Here is an 11,713-nt window from a genome sequence, read left to right as displayed (position 1 = left end):
GACAAGGCGCGGGTGTTACGAGGTCAGCTGTCGGTGTTGTCTTGTGGTTACTTTTCTGACCAAATCAAAGACAGCGCCCAGGCATCCGTCACAAAAAATGGCATTGCTCTGGAGCAACTGGAGTATGCTGTCTTTCCACTCGAATTATGTTTATAGACAGCCATTCTAGAACCCAGGGAAGGAATTAAAAGACAACAAAAAAGAAAACCTTACCTGCAGGTGATTAGACTGAATAGGTACAAAGCATTCTAGAGTCAGTAGGTCTCTAAAAACCTTACCTGTAGGTCACTAGTAAGCTGAATTCATGTAAAATGTGTTCTGGTGAGCTTATGTCCTTGCATTCTATGAGTGCTGGAGTTGCTCTCATAACAGGGAACCTTGCAGTACAGGTGTGTGGAAACAGCTTTATTAGGATAGTAACGAAACCAATCCAAGGTGTATCTAACATACCTTCTGGGACCAGCATTCCTGAAACAACCGTTCTGAAGTCTTAATGACACTTTACTAAATTGGCAACATTTGCTATCTATTCAGATACTGGCTTGTTTGACAACCAGTCAGAGGGAACTGGAGGTGGACTTAAGATGGTCTTGCAGGGGGTGACTTTTAGTGTGTTCCACTAACAAACTTGGGAGTTATTTCCTCCAGACCTCTGGCTCCACTAAAGTCATACTACATGCTTATTCAAATGGTTTAAGTATGGTAAAACTGTAACTTCCAGAAAGACAAGAGCAGGGAATTACACATGACAAAGAAATATATATGTAAAAAGCTTCCAGTATATTCAAAGGGTTTACATTTATATGAAGTGTTTATCCACAGTGACAATAATGACAGACCACAACTTGAGTGTTAAGGGCCTTGCTCACGGAACCAACAGTGGCAGCTTGGCAGCAGTGGGCTTGAACTAGTAACCTTTCACTTATGAGTCAAGTACCTTAACCACAGAGCTACCACCCCCTTTAAACAATGTGGGGGGTTCTTAAAATAGCTATCTTATGTTATGCTCATTTGTAAAAAGTAAAAAAGTAGCCAAATTGTTGTCCTTATTTAATGTCATTGTTGTGCATTAATGATTCCAGGTTAAGGACCTACAGTAAGTTAAGACCCTTCAATAAATCAGGGCAACTGAATTCCATAAGTCATTTGTCTAAACCAACATGTGTTGCGTTTTTGCATAAAATATGTAATATCACATAATATTTTTTCTGGTTCACATGCAAAAGTCCTGTGAAAGCTTTCGCTATAATTACAGGCTGATTTAGAAAGGGATTCCCTTTTAAAAATATCTTTTAAGTAAGCAGATTAGGGGCGCTGCAGTTGAAAACTACAAAGCCTCCTTATTTGCATAATATTCTGCTCTCTGTGTCTGTCTATTGTATGAACATACTGATAACAGACTGGGTCCACAAAACATAATTGATTTCCATAACAGACCTCGCAAATGAAAAGAACAGGAACTTTAACGGAAAGTTGACTGGCAACAACATGTTGCTGGCGTATGGAAGAGGGTGAGACCAAGATTCCTGGGACGAAGTCCCAACTGTAAGGATAATAACATTAATCCCATGGTCATATTACCCTTCTGTGGATGTAAAATAACACATCCATTATTTAGTTTTTCTTCTCCCTCAAATCTTCTCCCAAAGAGCACAGAATACTTCATCATAAAACACACCTACATGATTGCATTGGCCGGACCGAATGCGGAAAGGTCATCAACACCAAAATGTGCTAAGCCTAAGACGAGAACGCACTGATGAGATGTGGCAGGTTGACACTAAGGGAATCTTAGACAGCATCTCAAAAGTTCAACACATGACATAGATAAGGCTGAACTAACAACTTCAGGCCTCCTCTGAGTCTCCCACAGGACAGGCTTGTGTGGCAGGACCATCATGCCAGTGGCAGAGACAAAGTTAGCCAAATCGATGGCTGGGTTTGGTAAAAAGGTTCCACCAAATGACGCAGGCGACCAGGACTTCTGTTGGCCATGCCGTAAGAGTCCTGTGACGAGGTACGCGACCTTCTCAAGTTCTCCCCAGAGACGTCTATCTCAGACTTCTCTCTTGACTATGTCCTTTTCTGTCATTAATTTTGCAGCTTTTGCAAACATAGATCAGCTGGACAATATTGTATTTGTTCATAAATGCAGAATATGAGAAGCATTGCTGTGACAAATCAACAAAGGTTGTAAGGGTATTAGGAGACTCTGAGGCTTCCTAACCAGCCTCACCACCTGTGCCAAGGAAATCGCTGAGGCACAGAAGACATTGCACAGTAACCACGCAGAACTCTTCAACACCGTAACTCTAAAGACTATAGACACCCTCCCGTTTTTAGAAATAATGCAAATAGACTGGAAATGTAATGAGATGTATCCCACACAGCTTAAGAGGAGTCAAATGTTTCTTTTCCTTGCTATACAATGAAGATAATTCATACTGTTCAATAGTATTTCCATAATTCTAGTTAATACTTGATCATATGAGTAGAAACTTGATATTCTCTGTGGAATTGTATAGTCATTAGATAATGTTTCACTAAAATACAGTGAAAATGAGTGAAGATGTGTACTCCATGGTTCATTAGCAAGTTTGGTTTTCAGTTCATATTATTGCCACATTTGTTAATTTAACTGCTAATATAAGGCCCTATGATTCATTCCATGAACACTGAGGAACAAAAGTCTTCCAGACAATTCTTGCCAGGAATGTGCGAATATCATTTCAAACAAACTCCAAGTGAAATCACAGCTCTTGTTCTATGGGTTTTAAGAGTTCACTGCCAGGAGCAAAAGCTTAGGGTCGATGGAAGTAAACAAGTGTGGGTTAACAGCTTGTTTTCTGTTTGGTTTATTCATTTCAAGGGCATCGCAGTGAATGTATGTTTTGTGCGTGGTGTTTGCAGTCCAAAACGAGAGCATGGTCAAGCCATTTTCTCCTGCATGTTCAGCCTTGTTGTAGCTGCTATGATGTCCCTCTCAGCTTCAGGATATGACTCTTTCTGAGCAAACCTACTGTATGAAGGGGTGTGCTTTCCTTGAATTTTTATGAGTGTGCTTGTTTGTTTGTTTGTGGTGTGTGTGTGTGTGTGTGTGTGCACGCACATACGTAAGTGTGTAAGTGTGTCTGGCTATCATCTGGCTCACACAGTGACAGGTCTCTAATAGTACTTGAACCTCTAACCAGGCAAGGTTAAGCGCCTCAGACAGGGTTAGCCTTCTATTGATTTTTAATAGGCCCAGGTATTCCCACACCGGAAGCCAAATGCTGTAGTACCATTTGGATTCTTGGGAGGTCCAAGAGCCTCTTCCTTGAATAATCAAACACCCGACAGAGACAAACTGACTTTTAAATCAAGACTGATGAAATTTCCACATGGCCTTCACCGATTTTATTATCTGCTTTGTTCTCTGTTCCAGCAATATCTCTGTTAACATTTTCCATATAGTAAATTTCCAGCAGTTCTCTTGTTACCTCAAGAAAAAAAGCAGTTTTTGGCACAGTTCAATCAGCAAACCTTTCTCAAACACACTGGGACTTCATTCATGGATTCACTTATTCCAGAAAGTTGAGTGCAGTGGAAGCCATGTCTGATCTCTGTCTGATCTATACATTTAGAATTTCATACATCACTAGTGCGATCTCTGTCAGATCTATACATTTAGGATGCCATACATCACTAGTGCGATCTCTGTCAGATCTAAACATTTAGGATGCCATACATCACTAGTGCGATCTCTGTCAGATCTATACATTTAGGATTCCATACATCACTAACCTGATGTCTCACATGCAAGAAAATATATGTTGGAATTATTTGTCAGCCATCAGCAGACATTAACATTAAGTAAGGAAATAATCTTATGTCAGTAATGAACTGTTGAATCTGAAAAATATTGCCTTAATTATTGGTACATGATAAACAATAAGTTCAGTTTTAATTCTTAGTGGGAACAAATGGAAAACAGTGCCGAAGTACTGCTGTGTAGTGCTCTGCTGCAGAAAGAGGAAACCTGACATGATTCAAAAATCAAAGTTTTAAAATGCTTTATCATTGACATGAGGAAACATAGCTTAATATGATCTAAGGATTAGACTTTAGCCTATAAACAATATTTTAAATTCAAGAAATTTCATTTAGTGTTAGTAATGTTTGGTCCATGTTGGAAAAAAAAAAAATTGATTCAGGTTTCTTTGCATGGATATTAAGATATTTAGAAAGCTTTTCTAGAGGATGAGACCTCGGCAGCATCTAATTTTACAGCAATGAGACATAGAGCAACAGAGTACAGTCTTTAGCAGGCTGAAAGAGAGACAGACAGCTGCTTTGACTAGCCCAAAACACCAAACAAGGAGAGCTAAATAAAATGAATTCATTGCCAGTAAAGGGGCGTTGAAAGCTATATTTGTCAGTCGAGGTTTTGCAACTGGAAAGAGAACAGAGGAAACTGTTTAATCCTTCAGTGGAAATTGATAGGTGCAGAATGGAAATAGGCCTCTCGTTCAAAAAAAGGATCCAGAAAGGAGAAAAAAATAAATATCAATCAATGTGCTCCACAAACTGTTGTTTTTGTTGTTTTTTTTCTTTTTTGCCACACCGTGTTTGCTTAAGAGGTTGTCAGAAGCATTTCCTTAAATTTCTCCGTCCCAGGCAGCTTTCAGTGGGATCTCCCTGTAACCACAGTAGCGGTACACTGACGGTCACTCTGTGGCCACATTATGGGCCAGTTCATCTTTCTTGGAAGTCAGAGTTGACCACATGAAGAAGCTCTGGCAAAGCAAGCTCACTGAAGCCATCTGAAGAGACCTCTGGCGATGGTGCCGGCGATGTCTCGAGGGAGAACCTGGTCAGCTTTGCCAGGCGCAGCATGGCATGGTATGAATGACCTCTTCTTCGAGTCAGGTCACATGGAAACAATCGAGTATTTCACAGCACAGTGGAGTGCAAAGGTCTTACCCAGCCCTTTGGTCTGAGATGAAATGAAATTAAATGAAATGAAAATTCAGACCAACTCAGTGTGAAAGGTATTCCAAAAAGGTGCTGTGTACTCCAAAATTGTGTTGTGTGTAGTAACTTAATTTCATATGGGACCTCAGGGATTCTTCTTTCTTTCCTTGTGCACTATTACATGGAATCATAAAGTTGCCACAACAGTAGTAGCAGATGTAGAGTAATTTGCTTATTAGGCTTTAATCAATTGTAAATATATTTTATAATCTCATTATATATTTGCCCATACCTCTTAATAGTACCCATAATATCACCTTAGTATTACCCAACAGTCATGCTTTTTTTTTTTTTTTTTTTTTTTTTACCTGTACATATCAGTTATGTAAGTGAAATAAGTTACATCTATTTAAATCTTTTTAAAGGCTGATCTCAGGTTTGGGGGCAGCACATTATGCAATGTCTTTCCTGAGTGTTGTATTCACAAATTGGGTACTATTATTATATATCAAGTAACATTTCAAGTAAAGCATCCATTTTTTTCTTATGCACTAATGCTCCTGTAGCTTACCTGCTATTGTCACCAAGGTCATGAGTTCAGGTGCTAGGGAGGGCATGTTCTGATAAATATGCAAGTTGCTTTGGATAAGAGCATCTCCCAAATGACACGGATAAATATAGTAAATATAGTGTGTTTGCCTACTATTTACTATTATCACTATTATTCAAATTTTCAAAAACATGTACCATGTACAAAGAGGGGGTGTTTACTTGCAATAGCTACAGTGCACTCCAGCAAAGAAGTTTCTTTTGTTAAACTAAGAAGTCAAGTAGACTTTTCCTTTCTTGCACGTTTTCTAAGTTTATTTCTGTGTCGTACCTTATTGCTTGTAATTAGACGTACTTTCCCCACCACTGGCTCCTTGACATATTATTGACTTCACTTTACCAGTCGCCAGGCCGTAAGGTAGACAATGTTTCAGGCTGCTTCCTTCAGAGGCTCAATAGTCTCTTGTGATGCCCAGCTGTAAAACTCTTTATTTTAGTTTGAAATGCATTTGCACACTTATTGGCAACACTGATAGGATCAGGAAGACATGCCCTGGGAAGTGACAAGTGCTCCACGTCTCTGTGCAGTGGAAGCAGAACTGGCTGGTTGTCAAGTGTAGCCTACCCTGGTGAGGGCAACCTGAACAAGCTGGAGAGGTAGACCCCATGTCATCATCAGCAGGTCAAAACCTGGCGGACGTAACCCTGCAGCCACATGAGTCACACCCACCTTTGAGTCATGACTTTTGGTGTGCCGGGCTGGGCAACAAGTGCAGTTAACAAACAAGTCTCTACATGGACAGACATGCTGCTAGACTTAAACAAACATTGAGCATTTCAAATCACCCTGAGCAATGGACTGGTCATAGTCAGCGAGCTAAATGTAAATATAAGAGCTAAATGTGAATGTAAGAGTAATGCATTTCCACAAAATTGGTATGGCAAAAAATATTTTAAAAAAGCACCACCCCAAAGTCGTCTGTATGTCCTCATTCATACCTTATGTAAAAAGGATCTGATATCCAGATTTCATTTGATCACACATTAATAGCATCCTTTGGTCATTGGTCTTTGGTCTTTGCGCCAGGCTCCGGGATCTGATATACTTCAAAAACTGGGCATCAGCATCTGGTCCTTGATGGCAACTTCAGAGCACAATGTGTGGTTGGTTGTGGCTAACCAGGACATAAATGAAACTCCAAAGGTTCTCCAAATGCAGTTTGTTTCAAAGGGGCTGCACTGAATTCTCCGATGCTACGGTCATTTCCCATCCGCTTGAAATTGTGGTCCCTGAAGCACAACGATGCCAGTTCTCAATTATAGCTCCTTGTCATGGTAGGATTAAACAGGTTGTAATATGCCAACCAGAAACTCATGAAAAATTTGTAGGAACGTTAACAAGCAATGGTGAGTTTCCTTTCATAGAAACACAGAAGGGCGAGTAGGATTTCATACGAACGAAGTTGTAAGAAATCTGTGCTCGCTAAGCCTGCCTCCAAGCCTGAACATAACTGTTTGTTACTTTTCATGAGAGCTGAATCGGGGTGTATTCTACATGTGAATTCCTATGGCGCATGTTCAATGTGCAGCTAACTGAAATTGTAAGCAGTTGTTGATGCATTTAGTTGATGACTAAAAATATTATCCTTCAAGTGACATTCAGCAGACTACAGCTATGAAATCTTCACATTTCCATATCCAGTGTAATTTAATGTATTCAAAGGCAAAAGTAACTGTCAAGGCTTAGATTACATTTTTACATTTTTACATTGCAGAGAGCCTTGAATCTTTTAAGTAAATCCCCCAGGTCCTGTGTACTGGCTGGTCCACTCCCCTCCTGTACTGATGTACCGCTTCTCAAATGTTGTGATCTTATTTGCACAAACCTCAAGCAAGCACAGTGCTCCTGGTCAGACTAGACCCACAGCCTTGGGAGCAGAATTGGGCCTCGGTTCTCTTCCAGAAAGGCAAGCACAGGATGGTGGAGGGGTCTAGCTCACAAGGGGTCTTTCTAGCTCAAGAGGAGTCCCTCTAGGTCACGAGGGGTCCTTCTAGCTTATTAGCGGGGTCCTTCTAGCTCATAAGGGGTCCTTCTAGCTCTCCAGTAAGGGTCTCGCCCCAAAACGGCGGCCGCCGCAGCCTGCCCAAGCATGCAGCTGCGCGGACATCTCCGGCTGCCACGGAGAAGCTGGGCAGCCCCGGGACGCTTGTTTTTCCAGCGGGTCCGTTTACTGCAGCTGAACCCACGTCGTTCTGTGGCCACACATTGTTCCAGTTTCCTTTTTCTGCAGTTTCGTAGCCCCCGCCAAATGAAACGTCTGAAGTGTGTGAAATCATACTACTGGTTGGCAAAGGGGGAGGTCTTGGACAGCAGCATTTATGGGAAAGTGAAGGGTATGTGATACAGTGAAAACAAACGGGCAAAGATAAAGGTGTGGAAACTGCTTGCCCTCTAAAGAGGGTCAGCCAGCAGCCACTGCCTGTGTTCAATGTCCACACACACACATGGCAATGAGAGGCGATGAACATAACATTCCCACGTTGCATTAATAATGGCAGTAATTACAGTCAAACAGTAAGTGATTGCTGCCAGTTACAACAGAGTTGTTGTAGAGATACCTCCGTCAGATATATAAATCAGTTAGCTCTGCGCGGAATTATACAGGCAGCAGAAAGCACTAGAAGGAATCCAATATGAAAAGTGCCATAGCTGATTCTTTCATTCATGTCCTAATTTTTGTGTTTTTCTTGTTTCCAAAAGTCCACTCAGAAGGGATTCAAAAGCTCTCAGCTTATTGGCTGTAGGAGAACTCCCAAGTTAAGCTCACAGCCAAAGGCATGTGTAAAATGAAGTTTCCAGTTATGTGCGCTACTGTACCATGGGCTTTTACCCAGTGTAGTGCTGCACAGGGACTAGATAGTTCCAGTCCTAAAATCTGATTGGCTGAGTTGTGTTGGATGCTTCACTTTGATTGGTGCCTAAAACACCCATACCCCTGATAAAACCAATGTAACACATGGCCTCTTAGGGCACCTTCCTCCCCTTTGATCACCCATGCTAATCTAGTTGAGGTTGGTATTTAGTGATGCCTTAACAGCTTTTACCCCAGAGGTGTGCAAAACTTGACCTTACGAAAGAGCACAGCTCTCCTGATTGCCTTAAACAGTGCAATCGCTTCAGAGCACCTCTAAGAATCTTGTTAGCTTCCCTCATGCAGACAAGTCTGCAGCACCTGCTTTATGTACTGGAGCTGTCATAGTCTGTAGGACAAATCCACTTTTGGGAATTATGCGGAAGGATATCAATGAGTTCAGAAGTTTTTTGGTCTTCACATTTACATTTCATTTTATCTTAATTTGTTCCAAAAGCGGTTGACACCCTGAAATAAAACTGACTGGAAGAAACAGCAGATATTCCAGATAAATCTAATTGAATCACTTCTTTAAACATAATTTAATAAACATATGAACCTAAATTTAATAAACACATAAAAAATAGTTTGCTGCTCCTTCAAACAAACTGGGAGATAAATGCAAGTGAATGAATGAACATGTGAATAAAACAAATAATAAACTTGTAAAACCATTTGTCCATCTTGTGTACAGGACACAAGCAAGTATTTAAAGTCTAGCTGTTTTGCCTGTGAAGGTCAATCTGCTGAACAGGCTTTGACCTGGGATATTCCACACCTTGTCTGTGCTGCATGAATAGACTCTTTGTGAGCTGTCGCTCCAACATCAGCCTTGCTGTTAGTCAGCCTTTTATCGCTATAATGCAAAATCTTCTATTCCGATGTTATCGTTCAAGTAACCCTTCTGGCCTGCGTATGACAAGCATCTATTATCTGTGTGTGTGTGTGTGTGTGTGTGTGTGTGTGTGTGTGTGTTGGAAGGGCATTCAACACAGTATAAACATGGAATAAATGTCTACTGTGTAAATCTATTAAAACCTCGACATTTATGGTGATATGTATCAGCAACCAAATTGGACACAAATATAAGCAAACATTCTGTTTGATGGTTCCACTCCAGCTCTGCTCCCGCTTGCTATTTTAGATCATGGATGCATATTGTTTCTTGTTGCTGGTGACATTTTTGAACTATATGTCATGTCGCCACAAATGTGAGTCAGCGCAACCATAATGCCCACCCACCCCCCCTTCCCCCCCCCCAAAAAAGGGTCAAAATCATAAAGCAAAAAGGAATATGATAAATGTGGCAGAGAAATGCCACAGGCCTTGTAGAGAGCGCTGTTATTTTGAACACTGTGCAACCTTTTCCTGCCTCACTTCAGAAGGAACGTTTTAAGCCCCGGGGAAAGCCAGTGCATCTGGAAATGCGGCAGACTTCAATGCAAAAGGGAGGTCTTTTGCTGGTACGGACACAGGAAATCAGTAAAGTGCACGGCTGTTGTCTGGATAGCAACCGCTGTTCCCAACAGAGACGGCAGTGCAGTGCCAGACCCACGTCTGTACTTCGCATTACACATGTGAGACAGGAATGCCACTAATATGCCGCCCCCCCCCGTTTACGTGTCACTACTCCTATTAACGGAAAGCTGATTAATTTTACCTTTTAGCCATTTAGCCTGGGGTGCAGGCCCCCATCCACATACACTTCCAAAAAAGGCTGTATTACTTCCAAGAACCTGGGTCTTTAGAACCTAATATCTGAACCTAAACTAACAGTGAAAATAGCTGTTGTGGTGAGCCATGAAACCAAATTAAGAAAAGAGTGACTGCCTGGCAGTCAATCCTGGTGACATCATGAACCTCTCATGGTCTATTGTTTAATTGGTTTGGTCTAATGGGGGAATGTCTTCTGGTTAGTCATTTATTTGAAGAGACGTTTGTTTGAAATCAGACTACTACATTATACTAATGTTTATCTCTCCAAACCATAAATGTCATCTACTTATACTTTATTTTACTCATTACTGTAAATTGTGGGGTATGGGCTAGACTGGTGTTTAGCTATATTTCATTAGCTTAAGACTGAACTGTTTAGTTTTGTTTTGTTAACTAAATGCATTTAAAGTTGCATCTCCTCTTTTCTGTTTAGATGAAATCTTACAGATAAAAGCATTTAGTGCTTCACAGATTCATCTCTTTCACTTCCTGAGGAGTCCAGCAGACAAAGTGTAATAACTTAAACGTTACAAACTAAGACACCATCATATCAAGTACTTGAGGATGACTCTCAGTTCATGAAATGTGGAACAAGGATTCCACCATACAAAACATAAAACAAAGAAAAGATTTATTGCTGTCAGAAAGATCACATGCTTCTGATCCTGTAATTGCTTGTTTTCATATATAGCATATGCAGTACTGTAGCCTAATATTTCACCCAATTAATCATTTATTGTATGAACTCATTTATGCATTCAGCCTGTTTTATAGACCATATGAACTTATGTGGGTGGATTTATTTCATTACTTCTTAAAGTTCCCAGCCCGGTTACACAAAGAAAAACGTGTGCAGTGAAATCCTGCAGTCCACAAGGGAGGCTGGAGCAGTTCAGAGTGTGTCTGTGACACAGGCCCTGTCCATATTTCATAGAGCCCCTGAAACCACAAATGGAGGTATGGTTTCACACAGTTTGCCTCTCGCTAACTCTGGCCCTGGCTTCCTAAAGCAACATGACTGCCTCCAAGTTCAGTCAGAGCCTGTCAAGGCAGCTCTAAATGTCTTTAGTCGATTCAGTAAATCTCATGCCACAATTTCAGTTTTACCACTGATTTATATTGCCAAGGAATTGCACTAATGTGGACTGAAACCCTGGATAGCTAAGGTCTGGTATCTTGAAAACAAGTGAAAGTGAACTCTCCAACCTTGAGAGGCAGAACTAAGTGGAGCAACATAATAAATGTCGAAGAAAATGCAATTATGCGTTAAATTATAAGATTATAACTCATGATTCATAAATCCAGGGAAACAGTTGGTATAAATGATTTGACACTATGCCGAAATTTGACAGTCATCACGTCAGTGTTTTCCTTCTCAAAAATTCATAGAAAATATTTATTTTTTATTTTCCCTGCCTCCCTTTCCCTGATTAAGGTTCTGGACATTGATGAGCTGACACATAAGATGGAATGCCACAGTCTGTCCATGGGTACAGCCCATAAACGACTTTGCACTGCCAAAAAAGGAACTGAGAAATGGTTTCACAATGCACTGTAGTAGGTGGGGAACTTACTTTTAATTC

This window comes from Electrophorus electricus, chromosome 10 (assembly GCF_013358815.1).
Source record: "Electrophorus electricus isolate fEleEle1 chromosome 10, fEleEle1.pri, whole genome shotgun sequence".
Lineage (NCBI taxonomy): Eukaryota > Metazoa > Chordata > Actinopteri > Gymnotiformes > Gymnotidae > Electrophorus > Electrophorus electricus.
Note: the sequence above shows the minus strand (reverse complement) of the source record.